At 42.4% G+C, this 21927-nt stretch overlaps 1 long non-coding RNA gene across 5 annotated transcripts in view; it reads right to left on the bottom strand.

Moving 5' to 3' along the window:
- Positions 1–21483, bottom strand: part of LOC103692383 (uncharacterized) — a 30237-nt gene extending 8754 nt beyond the window's left edge. For 3 of the 5 annotated variants that reach the window (XR_595612.4, XR_010057128.1, XR_010057130.1), the window contains exons 1-2: positions 20939–21241; positions 20012–20182 (exon numbers count right to left, since the gene is read on the bottom strand). This is a non-coding gene — a long non-coding RNA (uncharacterized LOC103692383). Of the gene's footprint in view, positions 1–11635; positions 12037–13248; positions 13377–20011; positions 20183–20938; positions 21242–21447 lie in introns of those variants that run through there. The other 2 variants (XR_010057129.1, XR_010057127.1) reach the window with 2 other exon arrangements.
- Positions 21484–21927: the final 444 nt, after the last annotated feature.

Below are 21927 nucleotides of genomic sequence, written 5' to 3'. Positions count from 1 at the left end.
TGTTTCATTGTCTCTCTTTTGGGGACCTTCCCTTAGCTCCGCCCAGATCTGTGGATCCTTACAGACGGCTGCCAGTGTTCCTCATCTTAGCTCATGGTAGCACAGGTTCTGTTTCCAGAGGCCTGTGTATATCCCACTCAGATCAAATTGCTATGCCAACTTTAGCAGGCCTATTTATATTGGTGACCCAACAATGCCTCTCCTCTCCTATCTTGTGTCCCTGCTCCCTCTTGCTTATAGGTCTCAAAAGTAAGCCTTAGAGACTAGCAGTTACCATCCATTCCCACAGTCATCTGCCAGATCACACACACAGTGAGACACCCACCCAGCTAAAGGGGCGTTCTGCACAGGGGAGGAAATCATGGTGTTCTGTATGGAAAGTTCCAGAGCTCTGCCAGATCTCACACACACGAACATTGAGACACCCACCCTCAGCTATAGGGGAGTTCTGCACCGGGGAGGAAATCATGGTGTTCTGTATGGAAAGTTCCAGAGCTATGTATAAGAAGATGAGCTTTATTCATAACAGAATATAGAGTCCCATGCTTAAGGTTCTTGTCAAAAATAATGATATTCTGATAAGCGCAACTTAGAAGAGGCTTCTAGCTTCTGGAGACAGTATTTAGAGACATATGGTGACAAGCCAGTGGTTGTGGGAAGTCCAGCCGGAATCACAGACCACCTTGTGATCTGCAAGGACGAGTGCTTGCCTAGATTTGGGGCACACCCCTAATCCAATCAGTCATAGGGCAGATTTTAAAGGTCTATGTCACATTCAAGCCTATCAGAAAAAAATCTTGGGGGATCTTACTGGTTCCAGGAACTTTAGTGGAAAGTTTGACTCACCATTAGCTGAACCATAAGTAAGCTTTCCTGCAGGGTCACTGAAGGAAACATAAACATGAAAGCAAAACACCTCCCATCTTGAAGGTTTAGACATACACGAGCTCAGTGTTAGATCCTGTCAGGGGGGTCACGAAAAAGCACCCAGGAGCTGCTGGCACTCACTTCTGGCTAAATTCAGATATTGTAACACCCCACGCACACCGTGAAGGGAGTCAGATATTGTAGCACCCCACGCACACCATGAAGGAAGTCTGCAAAACAACCATGTGTAATAGAAATGGTCTGTGGAGACTCAAGTACATACTCTGATCAGTGACTTAGGATGTCCTAAGGCAGTGAGTGAAAAAACTAAAGGGTAAAACAGAGGCAAAAACCTGAGCGGAAACACCATGGTCTGAGTACTATAGAGAAAACAGACCTTGAAGATGTCTTCAGATGGGTCCATTAAAGCCATAAGCACCCGAACAATGACCAGCACCAGAGGGACAGAATCAACCACCCAGTCACTGGAATATAGTACACAAAACACTCAGCTTCCCACTCAAGATACCATTCATGACAAGGACCAGAAGTAGGACATCATCAGTGTACCTTACTAACATTAGAAATTAATAATGGGGAAATGCTTGGGAATTCATGGTGCTGTCTGTAATTTCTCTGTGTGCCTTAAATGCATTTTTATAATGAAAAGTTTGTTTTAAAATAAGAACTATATGCACAATTGAAAATTGCAATAGTCTAAATGAGGCTATCCCATAAGAAGGCTCAGCAATATATATGAATTGACAAAAAGAATTAATAAGCTTGTGGATCAATATAGACTGAAGAACATGGAGAAAAAAGAAGAGAAATTTCCAAACCATCAGAAACTCCAAAATACGGTGAGATGCACATGGGTATAGAAGTATGAGAAGAGAGAAATCAGGAACGTGGAAAGCCATATGGTGAAAGAATGGCTATAAATTTCCCAAATTAAGTTGAGATTAGTAATCTACACGTTCACAAGGCTCAACCAGCATGTGGTTCGAGTGAAACAAACTCAGGGAAACCTTACATAATGCAGACACGCATTGTTGGAAGTCAGAGATGCTGTTAAGAGCCATGAAAGGAAACAATGTCTCTATACAAGAAACCCCAGAAGGAGTTAACAGCTGGTTTCCCATCAGAGCAAATGGGGGCTGGAGGGCCAGTAAGGGATGTCTGAAGAACTGAACCCAACCCCTGCCAACAGAAACCCATATCCAGCAAACCTCTTTTCCCAAGGTTAAAATAAAGACTTGCTCCCTAAACAAAGCCCAAGGACCCTTTGCAAGTATGACCGCCTAAAATGATGTTCTAAAGGAATTCCCTCAAGCTGAGACTGATACCACTCGGTAACTCGAATCCATACTAAAAAACAAAAACAAAGAGCTGAGATAAAGATGACTGTGTGTTTGCTCAATGAAAAAACACAGAATACAGGCAACTTACTATATTCATACATAGGAATTTTTGATCTTTCTTATGCTCTCTTTAAAAGATATAAAATCATATCAGTAACTGTAGCAAGTTATATATACTTGTTATATAATTATAATATATTGGTACATTTGGTAGGCATCATGATAGCATGTTGACAGGTTAGGAAATGGGGTGCATACTGGAATAATGTTTTGCATTTCATTAGAAATAAGCCAGTATAGACATGGTAACTGTGTATCACTTCCTAGAGGAACCACTAGGACAATGAATACAAGCAGACCTATAGGATCCGAGGGGATACATGTTCTTTAACCTTTGACAGCTTTAAATGTTTGCTCCCTGGACCTTGAACGACTTCACTGCATAAAAAGCATCAACTTTGGACTACTTGATTCTTTTTCTTTGTTTTACATTTTGCTGATTTTAATTCGTAGCTTTTGGTTTCTCTATTAGTTACTTTGGATTTAATTTTAATGTCTTTTATTTTCTTTCATCTTAGGGTGACAGCTTAAAGAATAGTTTTAGAACTTTTATCCATTATCAACATTTTAAAGCAAAATCTCTCCTTTAAATACTTCTCAGGAATTTCTCTCTCATTTTGATACATTCTTATTATCATTCAGTAAAACCTTTTCTAATTTCTCTTGTTATTTCTTTTTCGACCCATACATTACTTAAAAGTACATGTTATCGGTTCCAAGTTTTCCCAGGTATTTATTATCAACTTTTAATTAGTAAGTGTAAAGCATATAATTAATATGGTTTTACTGACATATTTCATGGCCTAATAAGTGTATGAGTAGTATATGAACTCTTGAAAACCATGCGTTCTTTAGTGGACAGCTATATTTGTAGATGACTTAGATCAAATAAATTGAGAATATCTCTTGAATCTGTATTTTTATAGGCGTGTTCCCTTTGTTAGTTACTGAGAAAGAAGACTAAAATTCCCAACTCTGGTGCGAATCTTGTCTTTCTGCGTCACTCTCTTGTGAAGATTGTTATTAGATTCATACACATTGGAGATTGGCGTCTTCTGGATAAACTGGATCCTCACTATGACACTGTCCCTGTGACTGGTTTTGTATAACATTTTCTATCCCTTTGCTTCCAGTCTGTTTGTGTTTGAATTTCTGAAACGTCTGGAGGATCAGCGTTATTTTATTGTGAAGGAAATAAATCAGTCTTATTTTATTATCTGGTAATTTCCATCTTGGAACTAGAGTGCTTATTCTGTTTGCAGATGGTTTGTAATATTATAAGTATATGTGATTTTATGTTTGTATCATTTTGCTGTTGACCGTATTCTTACGTATCACCCCCTTTTCAGTCATTTTATGTTAAACAAGTAGTATTTTGGTATTCCGTGCCATCCACTCCTCTGTTCTGTTTTGCACTGATTTCTCTAGAGACTTCCACTTACATCTCTATTCATAGTCTACCTGGACCTGATATTACTGACTACAAATGTAATGTAGGAATCTCAAAGACGATATTGGTTTTAGGTTCTTCAAAAATTCTGTGCAACCGTTGCTATATATGCTGCCTACATATGTTCTAAGCCTCACGTTGTGATGTCATTATTTTGTTGCAAATACTCTACTCAATTTTAAGAAATTTAATTAATGAGAAAGAAAAATGATATCATAATTACACATTCATCCATTGCTCACGCCTCCTTGTCTTAGATGCTCCACTCAGCCTGAAGAGCCATGCGCGAGCAGTGTGGAGCAGTGCACGGCTCAGGCCATCTGATGACGGTGGCTCTCGCTTTCGTGCTCAGCAATATCTACTCTTTACTTTGTCTATGTATTTTAATCAAAATGTCCTCTTATAATATGGTTTGATCATATTCCTTTCCTTCCTCCAACTCTTCCCAGATCCTTTACACCTCCGTACTCACCTGCTTTCTCTTTCTCTCTCTCTAATGAAACACAAAAAACAAAAACAAAAAAATCAAAACAAACGCATAACCAATAAGACAAAGAATACAAAACCAAATGCAAAAATGTGACAAAGCAATGGAGTGATTTTTGTGTTGTTCAACTGCTCCTGGGTATGTGGCCTCCCTTAGGGCGTGGCTGGTGTGCGATGTCACTTCACTGAGGAAAACTGACTCTTCTTCTCGAAGCAGGTATCAGTTGCTTTGCTCGATGGTTGTGGTTGCTTGGTTTGGTTTGGTTTTTCAAGACAGTGTTTCTCTGTGTAGCCCTGGCTGTCAGGTAGATTATTGGTTAAGGCTGGGACTTGATGCTCACCACCCCTTTTCTGTACTGGGAACTTGTCTGGCCTCACTATGTGTGGGTCTTGTGTATGCGTACATAGTGTCTGTAAGTTGATATCAGTCATGCTGTGTCTTGTAGATCCTCTTTCCTTGGAGTCATCCACCACTTCTGGATCATAGACTCTATTTCTTCTTCCACATAGACCTCTGAGCTGTGTGCGAGGAGAGGTTTAATAAAGACCCCTCACTTAGGGCCGAGTGTTCCAAAGTCTCTCACCATTTATAGATTGTCACATTGTGTCTGTGTTCACTACCATGTACTGTAAGAAGGAACTTTTCTGATGATGGTTGAGTGATACATTGATCTATGGGTACAATGATATGTCACTGGGAGTCAACTGACTGCTATGCTCCTCTAGCAGAATAACGGTAGTGGGTTATCCCCCAGTGCCTGTGGACTAACTAGGATCAGATTCTTGGTCACATTAGTAGTGTCAGGTATGAGTTTCATTTCAGGTATGAGCCTCATATCCAATCAAGAAGTAGTTGGCTCCTCCCACAACCCTTGTGCCTCTACCACACCAGCTTATTTTGTAAGCAGGCCATAGGGTTTGTAGCTGGGCGATGCTAATTATTTTCCTCCTGTAGAATAGAATTCGAAGTACCTTCCAGCACTGTGAATTCCGGTCCAGAGGGTTTGGGTTTTCTAGTTGCCAGCAACTCAGTTTCTTTATGTTTGACATCGTTAAGTAAGTGGTATCCTCTGCCATAGGCTCTACCGTGCGGTTGTGGAAGGCCATCGGTAAGCTCAGCAATCGTCTGTGAGGTTTGGAGAGTCTATGGATCCCTGTGGCCAATGACTCTAACGATGTAACCCGTTCCTGGCACAGGAGATTTTTACTTAGTGGCACAGGACATGTAGTTGGGGCATTGTCTCCCTCTTTGTATGGTGAGCCCGTTAAAATTATTTCCATATATGTACATAGTTTAGAAAGTTTCTACAGTAGTAGGTTTCCATGTGGCCTTTAATGTTAGCTGCCCCTCCCATATTCCCCTTTTACTCTGGTCTTCCCTCTCCCTCCCCACTTGACTCTTAGCCACTTTCTCCTTTATCTCTTTGTAACACTGTTTTATTTCTCCTTCCTTAGAAGATCCCCTCTCTCCCAAGTCCTTTACTAGCTACCTAAACTCTATGTTATTCTGATTAAAATACACATCTATAACTTCAAAGCTAACATCCGTATATGAGAGAAAGCATTCCGTATTTGTCCTTTGGGATCTGGTTTACCTCACTCGAGATGATTATTTATACCTGCATCCATTCATCTGCAAATTTTGTTGTATTTGTAACAGCTGAATAATATTCCAGTCTATAAATATACCTCATCTTCATTATCCATTCGCCAGCTGATAAAAACCTAGGCCTTTTACAATATCTGGCTGTCATTGATGGGTGTCAGTGAACATGAATGAGGAAGAATCTGTATAATGAGATTTAGACGCCTTTAGGAATATGCCCGTGAGTATGATAGCCGGATCTTGTGGTCAATTTTTAGTTCTTCAAGGACCCTTTACATCAGTGGAGGTTTCCATAGGGTCTGTACCAGTTTGCATTCCCCCAAGCAATGAAAAAGTGTCCCCCTCCCCCATAGATTGTAGCACATTGTCGCACTTAATCTTCTTCAGCTGCACTGTGTCTGAGCGTGTGCTATCACTGTGTCTGAGGCGACTTTATCTTTCTCAAAGGGGTTTTTCTTGCACTCAGTCTGTAGTGATGAGTGTAGGACATGTTTTTATCTGATTATTTCGGTTTCATACTGTTTGCTTATCTTTCAATGTTGAGACTCAAACCCAGGGCCTAGCATATAAAAACAAGCGATCTGGCCCTGAGGGACAGAACCAGCTCCCAACTCTGGCTGGCAAGTGCTGAGCTCTTCTGCAGGAAAGCAGACCCCTGGCTCCCATTGTGTGAGCTCCCTGTGCTTTAACTGTTTTTGTTACACATGCTCACACATGCTCAAACACCCTCACATGCATATACACATGCTGTGCAACTGCGCAATACACTCACTCACACATCCTCATACATACATACGTATACACACTGTGGACACACATACTCACACATACATATACACACTGTGAACACACATGAACACACATACACAGACTATACACACACACTCACATACACACGCTCACACACACATACACACTCATATACCCTCACATACATAAGCACACTGTGCACACGATCACATTCACACATGCATATACTCATGCACCTACACACATATACACACTGTGTGCATATACACTCACATACACACATACACAAGCTCACACACTCACATACATATGCACTCTGTGCACACACAAGCACACTCACGTGCACATGTATACACTCACCTAGACACACATATACACACACTGTGTGCATACACACTCACACATACCACACACACATATAAATATATAACCATATAACTTGCTCCTTCTTTTAGTGTAGCTTGTATGTACGTGATTTCAGGACTGAACAATTGGTATTGGATAACCAATTAGGGGGTTCAGTTTTGTAAAGACTATGCAAATTTAGTTGTATATACACTAGTGTGTCTGTGCATGTGTGCACAAATGCTCCGTAATGCCTTTGTGGAGTTCAAAGAACAGCGTACAGAAATTAATTTCCTGTTTGTCACCAGGAGGATCCTGGACATGGAACTCAGGTTGTCAGCTCGACTGTAAGTGCCTTCCCCTGAGCCACGTGGACCCACTCGCCCACATACTGTCCGTCAGCGTCCCCAGGCTCGGCTCGTTTTCCTTAATGCGTCTCCTGCTCAGGAGACGTCTCCTGTTTTGTGTTACGCTCTCCTGCCCCATCTGTGGTGAATGCCATTGTTAATTCCCTGGGTTGCTTCCTTTTTAGTGTGAGAATTTCGAAATTATCCCTTTTCTGCAGAATTCATAGCATCTCGATAACCCCGCCTATTAGCTACTAAACTATTCCTGCGGATTCTTGAGATTTACTGCAGGATATGCTGTTTGACAAGGTGATGATGACAGGGCCCTACGAGCACCAGAATTAAGCAAATTACTGTAGGGGAAGCAGGTATCACAGTAGTGGTGCACAGGGAAACTGGTGTGCTTCTCACCGCTAGACGTTTGCTAGAGGTAGAAATTGTTTTCCCAGGAAAAAAAAAACCAAGGCCTTTTGTAGAATTCATTCAAGATGAATAAAATGTTAAAGCCAATGTTTGAAGTCATCCATTTGGATAGAAACATTTTTGCCTAAAAATCTTAATCCCCCTTCCTTGCATGATTTCAAACTTGAGTCCCCCAGGCCATCTGCAGTGAACCGTCCAATCTACCATGACTGCAATGATCTTCTGTACATGGGGTAGAGAGGGATGTGAAGAAGGACTGGACATGTGTCTATGTAAATTGCCAAATACCACATCTGATATGTTTTAGTGATTCTAAAATGCCATGCACATTTTCAGATGTATTATGAACCATTATTTTTATGAACTCTGATAAAAAAAAAACCCTGTCAGTTCAATTATGGTGCACCCCTCATATCTGAGATCGGCATAGACCCAAGTATCTTACTTAGTCTAGGCTGCTGTAAGGAATGCCATAGGCAGGGTGGCTTATCAACAAACAGAAATTTATCTTCATACTTCTGAGGGTTTGAAGTCTGAGGTCAGGGTGCCAGTCTGACCTTTCTGCCAAGGACTCTCTTCCAAGTAACAAACTGTCGGTTCCTGGTGATGCAGGAAAGGGGCTAGTTAGTTAGCATCTGGTGTTTTCTTCAGAAGGGCATTAATATCATCTGTGAGGACTTTGCCTTTGTTCCCCAATTATCTTAGAATGGGATTGGGGTGTCAACACACTCTACTGAAGGGGAGGACACAGATTGCCTACCCACTTGTACCAACAATCTATAGCGTGAGGAGACCATGAGCCAGGCATTCTAAACTTTGAGATGATGCAGCAAGAGGGTTGCCTCAAGTGCGAAGTCACCCTGAGCCACAGCGTCCAATCCTGTCTCAAGACACAAACGACAGCAATGAGCAAGTCTGAGAGGAAAACTCCAATCTCCTGATTCCCTGTCGGGTTTATTTTCCAGGACCACAGAGTCTCATTCGTCCAACAAAGACTTTGATTCACATAGGAGCTTGAAGCTCCAAATCACTCTTTAAAGTTGTCAGGCGGGCTTTTTTCTTTTCAAATGAAATTCCTCACTGCCTTTGCATCTTTTTACCTTGAGATAGGTAAAAATCACTTCGAGGACAAGACAAAGAATATAACATACAGTTGGAGTTGTGCGAACTGAGAGGAAAACATCTGGGAAGACAGGCACAAGGGACCTACCCTACCAACTCAGTTTTCCCTCGTGTTGTCCTTGGTTACCATCACATGTTTACTATAGATCCCCCAGTTGGGAAATTTTCTTGATGAAAATCACTCAATAGCTTCGAGAAAATGATTCTGAAATCACAGTCCATTCTTTTCTGGTCATTGGCAATTATGTGCCAATCATTGCCTCAACTGAAGTCGAAATAAAGTCCAAAAACGAAGCCACAGCATGGAGGGTTTGCAGCTGCAGAGACTGCAGGGGTCAGGAGCTGGGGAGACGCTGCTTGAAAGAAAACAAAAGAAAGGAACACGCTGCCAGAGAGGAGAGAACTCTGTTTATATAATCAAATCAAATTACAACTCACTCACACTAATTCTTTTTTCCTGTACAACCCAAAACCCAAAACCGTAAGGCAGAGCAAACACTAATCAAACGTGACGATGAGGCCTTAGCTGGAGAAGTTCATCCAAATGCGGTGGGGGCGTGGCTTTCAAAGGAGAACTTCATTCTAAGCGGGAGAATCGGGCACATAGACTAAGCCAGAAAGCAAGAAGAAAGTGTCATGGGTGTTGGACAGGTGCTGGCAGGAGGCTCAGTGGGTAATGATGCTTGCTGAACAAGGCTGAAACTGGAATTGCATCCTTGTGTCCCAGATGACGGTGCAAGGGAAGAATGAACTCCATCAAGCTGTCCACACGCACACCATGGCATAGGCGCTCCCCAACAGACAGACAGACAGACAGACAGACACACACACACACACACACACACGCACGCATGCACACACACACACACGCACGCACGCATACGCACACACATTATATATACATACACACATACACTATATATGTATATATATATACATATACATATGCAAACTCACACAAAATGTTTTTAAAAGATAATAAAATTTAAGAAAGAATTAGGCATTTCATGAAACCCAAAACACCCCCAAAATTACTGTACGTGAACTGGATCAAATGACACATGTTCTAGCTTTTCCATGGTTTTCTTTACAAACACTAAACTCAGAATCAAACTTGCCCATGTCCCAGATTGCTCTGTGGGTATCCATGCATGTTCACGTGTTCAAGTGTGTATCTGCCCGTGTAACATTGCCCAAGAACATTCTGGGAGGAGGAAAGAGATTTTGATTCTGTATTCTTAGAAGCTAATCTGGGGTGGAATTGAAGGTTTTCGGAAAAGCTAGAGTCAGAGGGTTCTGGTCGAGATGAATCACGTTGATAACTAAGGAGCCTGGATTCTGGGAGATGCTTCAGTCTGCAATATGGCTGCTTCACAAGCATGAGGACCTGAGTTCAAATCCATATATGAAGAGGCCCGGCGAATGCCACTTTACCTAACCAGCATAAGCCAAAACTACACCCTAAATATTTGTTCTTAAGCTCACCATAACTGAATCAAGGAAACATTTTTGCAAAATGGAGACCGTTACAAAAATCCACAACCAATCAAAATTCAGATCCTGGCCCTTACCATGGGAGCCCAGTCGCATGTGATGCATGTACAGAACAAGCCCTGTATCCTCGTTGCAGAAGAGAGGCTGGGGAGATTGGGAGAGCCCGGTGGTTGGGGGTTTCCTGTGGAAATTGTGTCTCCAGACATAGGTGCAACAACACCCGTAAAGTCTGACCAAGAGCACTTTGGAAAAGTGAGCAGAAACAACAGATGTGCTCATGTGGACAGGAGTGGGGAGGGGCTGACTGTGGGGGAGGAAGCCCGGGAAGCCTCAACCCTACACTGAGAACTACAGGCGACTAAATGATGTAGAGAGCTGAGGAGATGGTCTTCCCCAGGGAAGACAACATGAGTCGATTGTTCAATATCAAATGGTGAACCCTGAGGATGTGTACTTACAACGAACCCTGTACAGACTTGAAGAGGCTGTATTTATATATTTAGGAATATACACAGGCACACACATGTGTCAACAACTGATTGAAAAAGAAGCCCTGAATTAGAAAGCACAAGGAGGGTTCGAAGGAAGGAAAAGAAAAGGTGGAATGAGGTCATCGTATTGTAATCTCAAAAAATAAAAATTAAAAGAAAAAAAAGCCTGATGTGGTGGTGCCTTCCTGGGAGGCAGAGGCAGGTGGATTCCTGAGCCTTTCTGTCCTGCTAAGTTGAATTGGTTGCTTCGAGCCAGTAAGACACAAGGTGAATAATGGCTGAAGAAGAATATTTGAGGTTGACCTCTGGCCTCCACACATAAACAAATTAACTAGAAACTCTGGGAAGGGCACATCTGGTTTAATATTTGCAAGAAAACAGGAAGAGCTCATAGGGCCGTGTGTCTTTGGCTGCCTCTGTGATGGTGGCTAGTGCTTTTCCTTACTGTCCATTCCCTGTCCCCTGCACGGATCCTCCCTTCTACACATTTAAAATGCTTTGGGAATGTTTTCTATTCAACCCTTGTTTCGTTTGTCTTCTGCCCTGTTGAACGCGTGACACGTTAAGACCAGGATGTTATGCACATGTGTGGCCGTCGCATGGTTCCACCTGCTCAGAGCCTGACTTCTCAGCGTTTGACTTTGGTGTGGACTGAAATGTTCAAGAGTGTGCATGGGACCCAGTGGTGTCCAGATGTCAGATAGACAGATGGCTTGGGGCAAGAGAGCTGCTTCAGAAAGAAGGGTTCATGGCTGGTGACCCCGGGCCAGTTTGATGTGAGGCTCTGTAGTGTGGGATGTCAGACGCAAGCCAAGAAAGGCGAGGATGCAAACTGGCTTTTTCCACTTCTCTGTTTTGCTCTGGGCACTTCTTGTCCTTTGCATAACTGTCTATTTTTTTTAAAAAAAGAGAATTTTCAGATGTTGAGATAGTCATCACAACTAGAAGCGGGCATCTCATTTGAATGTGCAGAGTGACCAGAATGTAGCTCATACTGTCTGTAGTGCGAAAGGAAGACAACAGAGACTTCTCAGGGAACTTCCTCTTCTCACTGACTTAGCTTGAGGCAAAGACCGCACGGAGTTTATGCCAGGTGCAATGTCGCATCGCTGGTGAGCAGACACAGGACTAAAGCCTGATTTGTCAGTTAACACTGCGGCTGTACAGTCGTACCAATGGTCAGTTCTCTGAGCGAGACGGCTGGATGAGGAGGATTGAAAGGAATCCTGGAGGGCTGAGAAATGATAATAATTCAACTTTATTCATGTATATTTTGCAAAGAAATTCTAAGAAAGCATGTTGGTTACTGTTCCCAGGCAAGGACAGATACCACTTGACTCTTGGCTCTTTCTCCCCCGCCTGAGACCTGCTGAATGCTGAGTGAGAGAAGCTCACAGCAGACATGAAATCCCTTGGCTACAGTGTGTCTGTTTACACACAACAGGATATTATCAACATTGTAAAAAAAAATTACTCATGATAATATAACAAATTTTTAAATACGTGATAATCTTTCATTGTACGAAATTCAAATCCCTGATGTGCAAACAGTATAGGGACGGAAGGGAGGTATCGCTCCTGACGTCCCCCTCTGAATCCCTCACAGTTTTCCGTCCTTCCTACCTTCCTCTCTGTCTGTCTTTTTGTTTTGCTGTCTTATTTGTTTGTCTGTTTTGAGATCTCCTGTAGGCAAGGCTGGCCTCAAAATCTGCTGTGTAGCTAAGGATGACCTTGAAATCCTGGTGATCCTGCCTTTACCTCCCAAGTGCTGAGCTGACAGACAGGAACCACCAAGACCACCAGCTCTCTCTGTCTGGGGATTGCAGAAGTCCCAGAAGTTCACGGTCCTGACAGAGCTGTGTCCCGCATGTGTAGCAGCCTGCTACAGCTACATGTAACTCCTCATCCTCAACCTCTGTAAGAGAAATAACTATAGCCTGTAAGCATGCTTTCCTAGTATATTTCACTTGTTATGTCATGGAGCCATTTCCACACCTGTACATAAAGGTGTGTTCTGTCTTGTAGCTTTACACCATTCTCATGTATAGATCCCTGATTGGATTCTCGGTCCCCAAGTGTCGATTAGGTTTACTGTAGTCTTTGGCTATTGGAAAGAACACTACATTGGATAACCATATTTTACGTGCTGTTTTCACATATGCTTATATAAATGCTGCTCGAATTCTAAAGAGGTCTAATATTTAGATCAAAAAACATGTGGTGCACTTCTAATTTAAAGAGATTAGTGCCAAATTGTCTTCATAAATGGTGTGCCAATTTACCTTTCTACCAGCAAGGTGTGAGAGGTTTCTGTTGTGCCCACAACTTTGCCAACAACGGATGCCTTTGCATGACTGGGCTTTGGGGTTGTATATGAGTGCCATGAGTTAGTAAGATGGCCAAGAATAAACTTCTGTTCGGATCTCTCTTTCTTTGAGAGGCCTACCTTTCCTGATGATGATGATGATGATGATGATGATGATGGTGGTGGTGGTGGTGGTGATGATGGTGGTGATGATGATATCCTTAAAGATCTTTACTGAACTAAAGACTTGAGAACAAAACCTTTAGTCCCTGCATGACAAAGAATGAACCAGGATGTTCAAAATGAGCAAAGTGAGCTCAACCACTGCCCCTGTGACCTTCTGCCTTCACTGCCATCAACTGATAAATGCTTTTAAAGAAACACCTTCACAAGACCCCTTATATTCCTATTTTATGTATGCTTTATGTAGATTTGTGTGTATTGTGTAGATATAGATATATTTCGTGGAAACATTCTTATGTTATTATAGAATGATTTTTAAAAGTTTTTTTCAATATTTGGGGGCTGATAGACTATGGAAAAAATGTTGAAGACTGCTGGTGTGTATTTTATAAACAAGTTAGAAAGCCGGGAGGATTTAAAATTAGCAGATATATAAAACTTGTAACTTTCCTCCAACATTCTTTTCAAAAAATTCTTATTAGTACCTGAAGGCCAAGATACATCCGTCTTGAAAACCTCAACTTGAATGGACTTAAAATATCTCCAGATTTCAGAATATAGATGTAGACGACAGATAGGTAGATAGATTATAGAGACAGATAGATGATAGGTAGATAGATAGATAGATGACAGATAAGTAGATAGATTATAGAGAGATAGATAATAGATAGATAGTAGATAGATGATAGATAGATAGATAGATAGATAGATAGATAGATAGATAGATAGATGGATGACAGGTAGATGATTGATAGATAGGTAATAGGTAGATAGATAGATAGATAGATAGATAGATAGATAGATAGATAGATAGATGGATGACAGGTAGATGATTGATAGATAGGTAATAGGTAGATAGATAGATAGATAGATAGATAGATAGATAGATAGATAGATGACAGATAAGTAGATAGATTATAGAGAGATAGATAATAGGTAGATAGATAGATAGATAGATAGATAGATAGATAGATAGATAGAGGATAGAGAGATGATTAATAGGTAGATCATATAATCTGGAGAAATATTATCATGAAAATTCTTTAATTTTTATTCTTCTGAAACAGACAAATTAAACAGGAAAAGGACGGCAACCACTGGAGAGTGTTGGTCACCTCCCTGTATGAAGAACACACGTGCTGCTCCCCAGGCAATTCTCCAAAGTGAAAAAGAAGTTTTCTAGGAGCTGTTCCCAAAAGCAACAACTGGACAGAGCTGCTGTCCCAGACCCTGTCACCTGGTCATGACATAGCAGTCTCCCTTGCAGCCACCAGCTGCTTGACTGGCCCCAGGAGATCTGAACAAGAGCGGGCCCTTTAACTTCAGGAAGGTCTCACCCTTCCTGAAGATTCATAAGAAGTGAATGGCGCTGCTCGGAGAGGGATGCCCACAAGCAGCCCCTACTCCTATAAGCACCTCTTCAGCCAGGCTTCTGCCAATAACCTCAGTCAACTCAGTCTCCTTCAGACTAGATCTGGTTGGAACCCTTCCTTTGCTTGTGTTGTGGCTGCCCCGTCTCGGGTGAGGAGACATTCCCGTACACCTCGGGAAGGTGTCCACACAGCCACCTCCCTTCTGGCCAGCAGCCCTGGAGCCCAGCTCCTACAGCCACTAGTCCTTCTCTGTCTTATAGCTCATGATTCTTAAATCCCTGGACCACTCAACTTGACCCTTGGGGAGCATCCTAGAGAATATCCCAGTAAACTCAATACAAAAACATATTTTCCATGGAAAACACGGAGCACAATAAAAAGTAAATGTGAAGAGTAATGTTAATTAACTTTGTAAATGAACAATAACTATTGACCTGCACTCCGTTGACGTCATTCTTTTTTCGTTATAGAACATATTATTTTGCCTAATAGAATTAGATAGCGTACATAGTTTTATATTCCAAGTCCTGCAGTCAGTGAACTACTGCAGTTGGTATTTCCCTGCTGTTAGACGCTCCCTACTTCTTTCTGGTGGCTGTCTGGTAGCCCATAGCATGGTTGACTCTTACTGAATTAAGTCACCCCTGTTGCTCCCCACATCCTGTTCTAATTTCAGGGGGTGTTTGGTACAACAAATCTTTGTCCAAGCTTAGGTGGATTCCTTGAGACGTGCTTCTGAGAGTTGGCATGCTCTATCGGGCTGTGTTGGGTGGCTGTCCATACGCGGACTCTTTATTTCCAGTCACTGTGTCTCATCATCCTCGCAGCCACTCACTGGTTCTTAGTCCCTGATCATCTAGAAGGGAAGCACACTCCTGCCACCAATTGTATCTTACCAACTAAAATGGTTGTTTGAGAGAAGGTCACACCGAGGCTCCGCTCACTTGGTGTTCTGCACTAGCTTTGATCTCTGGTTCCCCTGCCTCAGCCCTGCAAGACCCAGGAAGCCAGGCGTGTGCCAGGTACAGACCGAGCACCTTTGTCTATTTTCCTTCTGTAACTTCACATGAAAGAAATGAAGAGTCTCATCACGGGACTCAAGGCAAACAGAGCAGCATAAATAAAAAACACTTGCAATTATGAAACTAAGAAAGTTTTTCTATGCTTTCTGTCTTTCATCAATCAAATATTCACCAATAAAACTTACTAATATTTATAAGCCTGGGCCATATCGTGTATGTAATTTAAGAGCCTGTTTGTACTTACATGTATTTTCCTTGCCTTAAAATGTATTTGAAAACAGGACTTTAAAAGCCTTCAAACCCCAAACCGTGACATCTTTTTCCTACACTCCAAGTAAGAATAATAAAACAATTCTGTTTTGTTAATAACTTTCTCAAGTGTACTTTAATAATTTACCTTTTAAAAATAATTTTTTAATTCTTTGAGATTATATTATAATTAGATGATTTTCCCTTTCCCTCTCCTTCCTCCAATCCATCCTATGTATAGCTCCTGTTCTCTTTCAAATTCATGGCCTCTTTTTCTGTAATTGTTTACATATAACTACATCATGGATAGATAGATAGATAGATAGATAGATAGATAGATAGATAGATAGATAGATAGATATAGAGAGATAGATACATACATACAAACATACACACATATACATACATACACACATATACATACATACACACCTATAAATACACACCTATACATACATATACACACATACACACACACACACACACACAAACAGCTCAGGCTGTGTAGTGTTACTGCATGTGCATGTTTCCGGGGCTGATCGTTTGACATGGGATAAGTAACTGGTGACCGGTGTGCTCCTTCACTGGGAAGACTATTTCTCCAATTCTCACATTCCTTTATTGCCTGTTGTCCTTAGACCAGAGTCCAGGCCTCTGGGGCTCTCCCCATCCACATTAGTATTCCTATGGTGCTGTCATTATGGAGTGCGTCTTTAGGCTGTCATGTTGATGAAATTTCATTGGGCAGAGCTTCTGATGTTACTAGGAGACACAGTCTCACAGCAAACTCCCTGTTCCTCTGTCTCCTACCGTTTCACAGCCCTCTCTTCTGCAGCGATCCCCGAGCCTTGGGTGCAGGAGTTGTATTATAGATGTTTAGTTGGGAGTGAGCTCCACAACTCTGCATTTTGATTGGTTGTGGTTTTTGGTAATGGTCTCCATGTATTGCAAAGAATGGTTTGAGAGGAGTGAGGAGAACATTTATCTGTGGGTATAAGGACAGGTTTAGAACGTAGTTAGGGATCTTATTGGCTTAGTAAGGAGCGGGCTGTAGGTTCTTCTCCAAGGTCTATCACACACTGTCTCTGGGCAGTTGGCTATGTTTTCAGTGCCTGACACCATCTACCTCTTGTTGAGGAAATGGTTACATTTTTTAAAAAACAAATAATGCCATTTAGTCGTTATCTAATTGATATTTATTTGATTGTGTGTCAAGTTGAATTTTGAAAGCCTTCCTGGGATTATCAGTTTATTCTATTTCTCAGTAGGGTTAATTTTTCTTCGTTCAAAGCAGCTCTTTGGAGTAAAGAGTTGGTCCTCTATCAGCCATATGTACTTTAAACAGTTCTTTCATTTTAATGGTTTAACTTCCAACCAAATGTCTTTACAGCTCTATTTGCTCAAATGCATCCACGCTTTCTTTTGAAGGTTTGTCCATTTTGTACACATTTTTAAAAGAGAATTTCCAACCTAAGTCTGGGGAAATATTCAAGTTTGTATTCTAGTACAGTTTAAAAGCATTTCTGTGTTTCGGGTTGAACTAAATGGATTTAATGTATAGCTCAGTATATAGTGTAAGAGGACCAGGAACTTTTCACGCAGGTGAGTCATTACATGAGGGGGCACTGACACGGCAGGAAGCTCTTTTGCAGAGAGCATCTCCTGAAGTCCACACAGCAGCCCCCTTCTCCAGAGCCAACACTGTCTCTTCTTCTCACATGTGCTACCACGTGGTGGCTCATAACCATCTGATCTGATGCCCTCTTCTGGTGTGTCTGAAGGCAGCTACAGTGTATTTATATATAATAAGTCCATCTTTAAAAAAAAATTTAAAAGATAGCATTTTAACCCAACAGGTAAAGTATTTCAACAGGCGAGGAGCAGAGAATTGTGAACTGGCTATTTGACATCTGTGCTGAAAATACAAAGTCTTCAAATTCTGGGGTTTGCTTGATAATCAGGGCACAGATTAGCTTTTGCTACTTGGTGGGTTCTTCTTTCTTCCATCCCTTTCTACCCCTTCACGCCCATCCTCTCAACATCCTAACACTAGAAAGAGAGAAAAAGGTAGAGAGGAAAGGAAAGAGATCCCAATAAAATCAGGGGTCAGAATGGGGGTGATTATTGTTAGACTGCTCCCTGCTGATTGGGGGTGTCAAGTTCCTTGGCTAAGTTTGAGCTTCACCACCAGGATATCTGATCTCTCCTCCTCCTCCTTTCTTTGAGCACAACTCCTTATTAAGCCACAAGCAACAACAGCCAACAACCACCCTGCCTCTCAGGGCCCTGGTATTGGGAGACCCTCCGAAAAGTCCCCAGAACTCCAAACGTCACACAGTCACAGAAACTATCGGCAGCTGGCAAGACCACGCCTCTGCTAGAGCATGAGGCAAATCACAGTCAGCTGCTGTGGACAAAAGACCTAAAGCAGCAGATATCCCTCACCTGGGATTAAAACAAAAATTTCCTCATATTTCTGTGTTACATATTGAGTTTATGTATATGAGTACACTGCAGCTGTCTTCAGACACACCAGAGGAGGACACTGGATCCCACTACAGATGATTGTAAGCCTCTATGGTTGCTGGGATTTGAACTCAGGACCTCTGGAAGAGCAGTGCTCTTGACCACTGAGCCATCTCTCCAGCTCCTATTTCTGGTTTTTTGTTTTTTTTTTGGTTTTTTGTTTTTTTTTGGTTTTTTGTTTTTTTAAGAAACAATAACTCTAAAGCTGTCACTACAGGACTATTGGCATTTTAAGCGTCTGTTCTCTTTGCATAGGTAGGTAGTGGCTACCAAACAGAGCACTACAGACTGAGGAGGCTAACAAATCCCAAATTCATCACTGTATGTGCGAGACGCTGTTTGCTTATTTTAATTGTCTTTAGATTCTGTTAGTTGGTGTGTTTGTGTTTGTGTGTATGTGTTTATGTATGGGTGAACACATACCATGATGCACATCTGGAGGTCAGAGGACAGCCAACCATACTTAGGTCTGTCCTTCTACCCATGGGTCCCGGAAATCAAACGTAGGTCTCCGGGCTTGGTGGCAGATGTCTTTTCCCACTGGGCCGTATCGCTGGTCCTTCTGTGCATTTGGAAATGCAGACAGCCCACATTTCATTGCAGAATGAAAACCAATCTTTCAATGACACTGTGCTACATCCCTCAAACAGCAAATCAGAATTAAGAATGAGCTCTCTCCATCTCATCCGCTCTGTGCTATCAAGGTATTTAGCTGTGATTTCCTTGGAGCCTGACCTTCAGTGAGAGGTAGGCAGCCCTGAGTGAGGGCCATGCTGGCAGTGTTGGGACTCAGGATGGGGACAGTCAATGAAAAACCCAAGTTGGAAGCATTAAGAAGTTTCTTTCCTAGGGAAAACAATCTACTTGTCTCCCCCAAAGCATGCATCCATTTTCCTCAGGCTATAACAATAAAGGATCTGGTTGTCTTTCTAATTTATGTAAACAGAAAACCTGCATCTGCTAATCACGCCTCATTTTAAGGTTGAGTATTTGTAGACTGAGAATGTACACAGCTCGCACTGGTTTAATATTTTTAAAGGAGCCCGCAAATGCGGCGTCTGCTAGCACTGCTTTACAGCAAATAGAAGGTTCTAGGTAAACTTTGCCAATACTCTGCAACATGTTTTGTTAGAGAAGCCTGTGGTAGTATCTAAAATTGTGTAAATCATCAGTTTTTAATCTGGCAGGAAGTAGATAGTGGCCCATTAAACTTTCGTAATTAAATTTTCCCTCGACTCCCCCGTAGGACCATTATCTGAGGTTTCTAATTAACACACGAGGAGGGAGTCAATTCAGATTGATGGATCTAGAGCCATCCCCTTTCATTTTAATGACCTTTAATAAACTTTTATTACTATTGATATTGATAATTATAATACACCCTTTAATTCTGCAATGTGATTCTAAGGACCTTTTCAAAAATTGCAAAATTCACCTTTAAAGCCAGAGTAGGCAGAATTATTATTACACCCACAGATGCCACCCATTTGAGGCCGTGACTTTAAGGGAACAGAAGGGTGAACAGACATTGAGCCCATGGTTATCCCTTACCTGGAGCTGCCACACGTCTCAGCCCTCTCCATTCCCCAGCATGCCTTCCCATCCCCGCACTAGCAATGGCAGTCAACCAAACGGAACGGTGGTGTGGGTAAAAGATCCATGGGCCAACCTGATCTACACAGCAGGTTCCAAATTCCAGGCCAACCAAGGAAGTCCATGTACCTGTGAACAGTTGAAACTAATTTGAAATTTAAAAGTACTGAAAGACTAGAAAGGCATACAGATTAGATTGTACACAATACATAGAAGTGTGTGTGTGAGTGTGAGTGTGAGTGTGTGTGTGAGTGAGTGTGAGTGTGAGTGTGTGTGAGTCTGTGTGAGTGTAAGTGTGTGTGTTTGTGTGAGTGTGTGTGAGAGTGTGTGTGAGAGAGTGTGTGAGTGTGTGTGTGAGTGAGTGTGTGTGTTTGTGTGTGAGTCTGTGTGAGTGTGTGTGTGAGTGAGTGTGTGTTTGTGTGTGAGTGTGTGTGAGAGTGTGTGGGAGTGTGTGTGTGTGTGAGTGAGAGAGAGAGAGAGAGAGAGAGAGAGAGAGAGAGAGCGCAAAAACAATAAACCTTGGAGAAAAAAAAGTGAGCTTTTTTAGTCTGTTGCTGTTATACAATAGTACAGATTGGGCCATCTCAGAACAGTGCACATGCATTGCTTCATTTATAGAAAGTTTTAAGTTCAAAAAATATCCTTAGTATGGGGGCTGAAGAGATGGCCTAGCAATTAAGAACACTTGTTGCTCCTGCAGAGGCGCAGGGTTTAACTCCAAGCACTGACTTGGGAGTTCACAGTGGACCGTAACCCCAGTTCCAGAGGATCCAGCACCCTCTCGTGCCTGACACAGACACTGGATATGCACCCGGAGCACAGGCACACATGCAGGCACTCACACACATGAACAAGTACATCTGTTCTGTAGTTCCCTTAACTTACTTTATTTCTGGAGCTGCTAACAAAATTCACAGGGCAATGTTTGTGGTGCAGTGAGAAGACGAAGGTACAGCAGGCAGAGGATCTCAGGGATGTGTCTGACTGACAGCCCTCTGCTCTGGTACTCACTGTTCTCTTTGCCGACTGCAGTTGTGATGGTCCTGAACAGGAGTTGAAACCCAGTGACCTCTAACAGCGGCTCACCATTGTTCCTACTGTAGTTGAGATTTACAGTCCTTATCTAGGACAACTGTCACCAAATACCCTGCAGCATTCCCGACAACTTTCTCTCTCTCTCTCTCTCTCTCTCTCTCTCTCTCTCTCTCTCTCTCTCTCTCCCCCACCCCCCCATTCCCCTGCCCTTCCCCTCCCACTTCTCCCTCCCCTACCCCTCCTCTTCCGCTTCCCCTCCCCCTGTCCCTCCCCTTCCGCTTCCCGCCCCTCCCCTTCTGCCTCCCCTCCCCCTCTCTCTTGCTAGGGACTTTAGCCCTTTCTACCATTTCTAAAATCACCTGCTACCATAGCCACAAATTCCAGGCCATCAAGTCACCTTCAGCCAATGCCCTCATAATTATAGCTTCCTTTACTGCTACAAGCAGGACACACCCCATCAATGGTGATGTCACATTCACACATCCTGTGATGATCCCTTCTCACTGTGCTGCTGTTAAGGCTTGAGTGTGGTATGTGCGTGCCTGCCATCGAACCTGCCTTAGGAGGTGATCGCATATTTAGAAAATGGATCCCTCAGGGACAGGTCCTGTGGGTCATAAGCCTACACACGGTAACCCTTCCGATCTACTCTCTCCCTCTCCTTCCTCATCTGCAGAGATTCAAGCAACCCCAGCCTCATACACCCATGCCCTCTGCCATGCCTTCCTCTGTGATGGATTTACTCTCTTCACCCAGGAGCTGAGACTAACCTGCCCCCCACCCCTTATGTTGCTCTCTGTCAGATACTTGGTTTCAGTGGCAAGAAAACTAAATAATGT

Source organism: Rattus norvegicus, chromosome 13 (assembly GCF_036323735.1).
Source record: "Rattus norvegicus strain BN/NHsdMcwi chromosome 13, GRCr8, whole genome shotgun sequence".
NCBI lineage: Eukaryota > Metazoa > Chordata > Mammalia > Rodentia > Muridae > Rattus > Rattus norvegicus.
The sequence above is the reverse complement of the archived record's forward strand: the minus strand, read 5'-3'. Positions and strand labels throughout refer to the sequence as shown.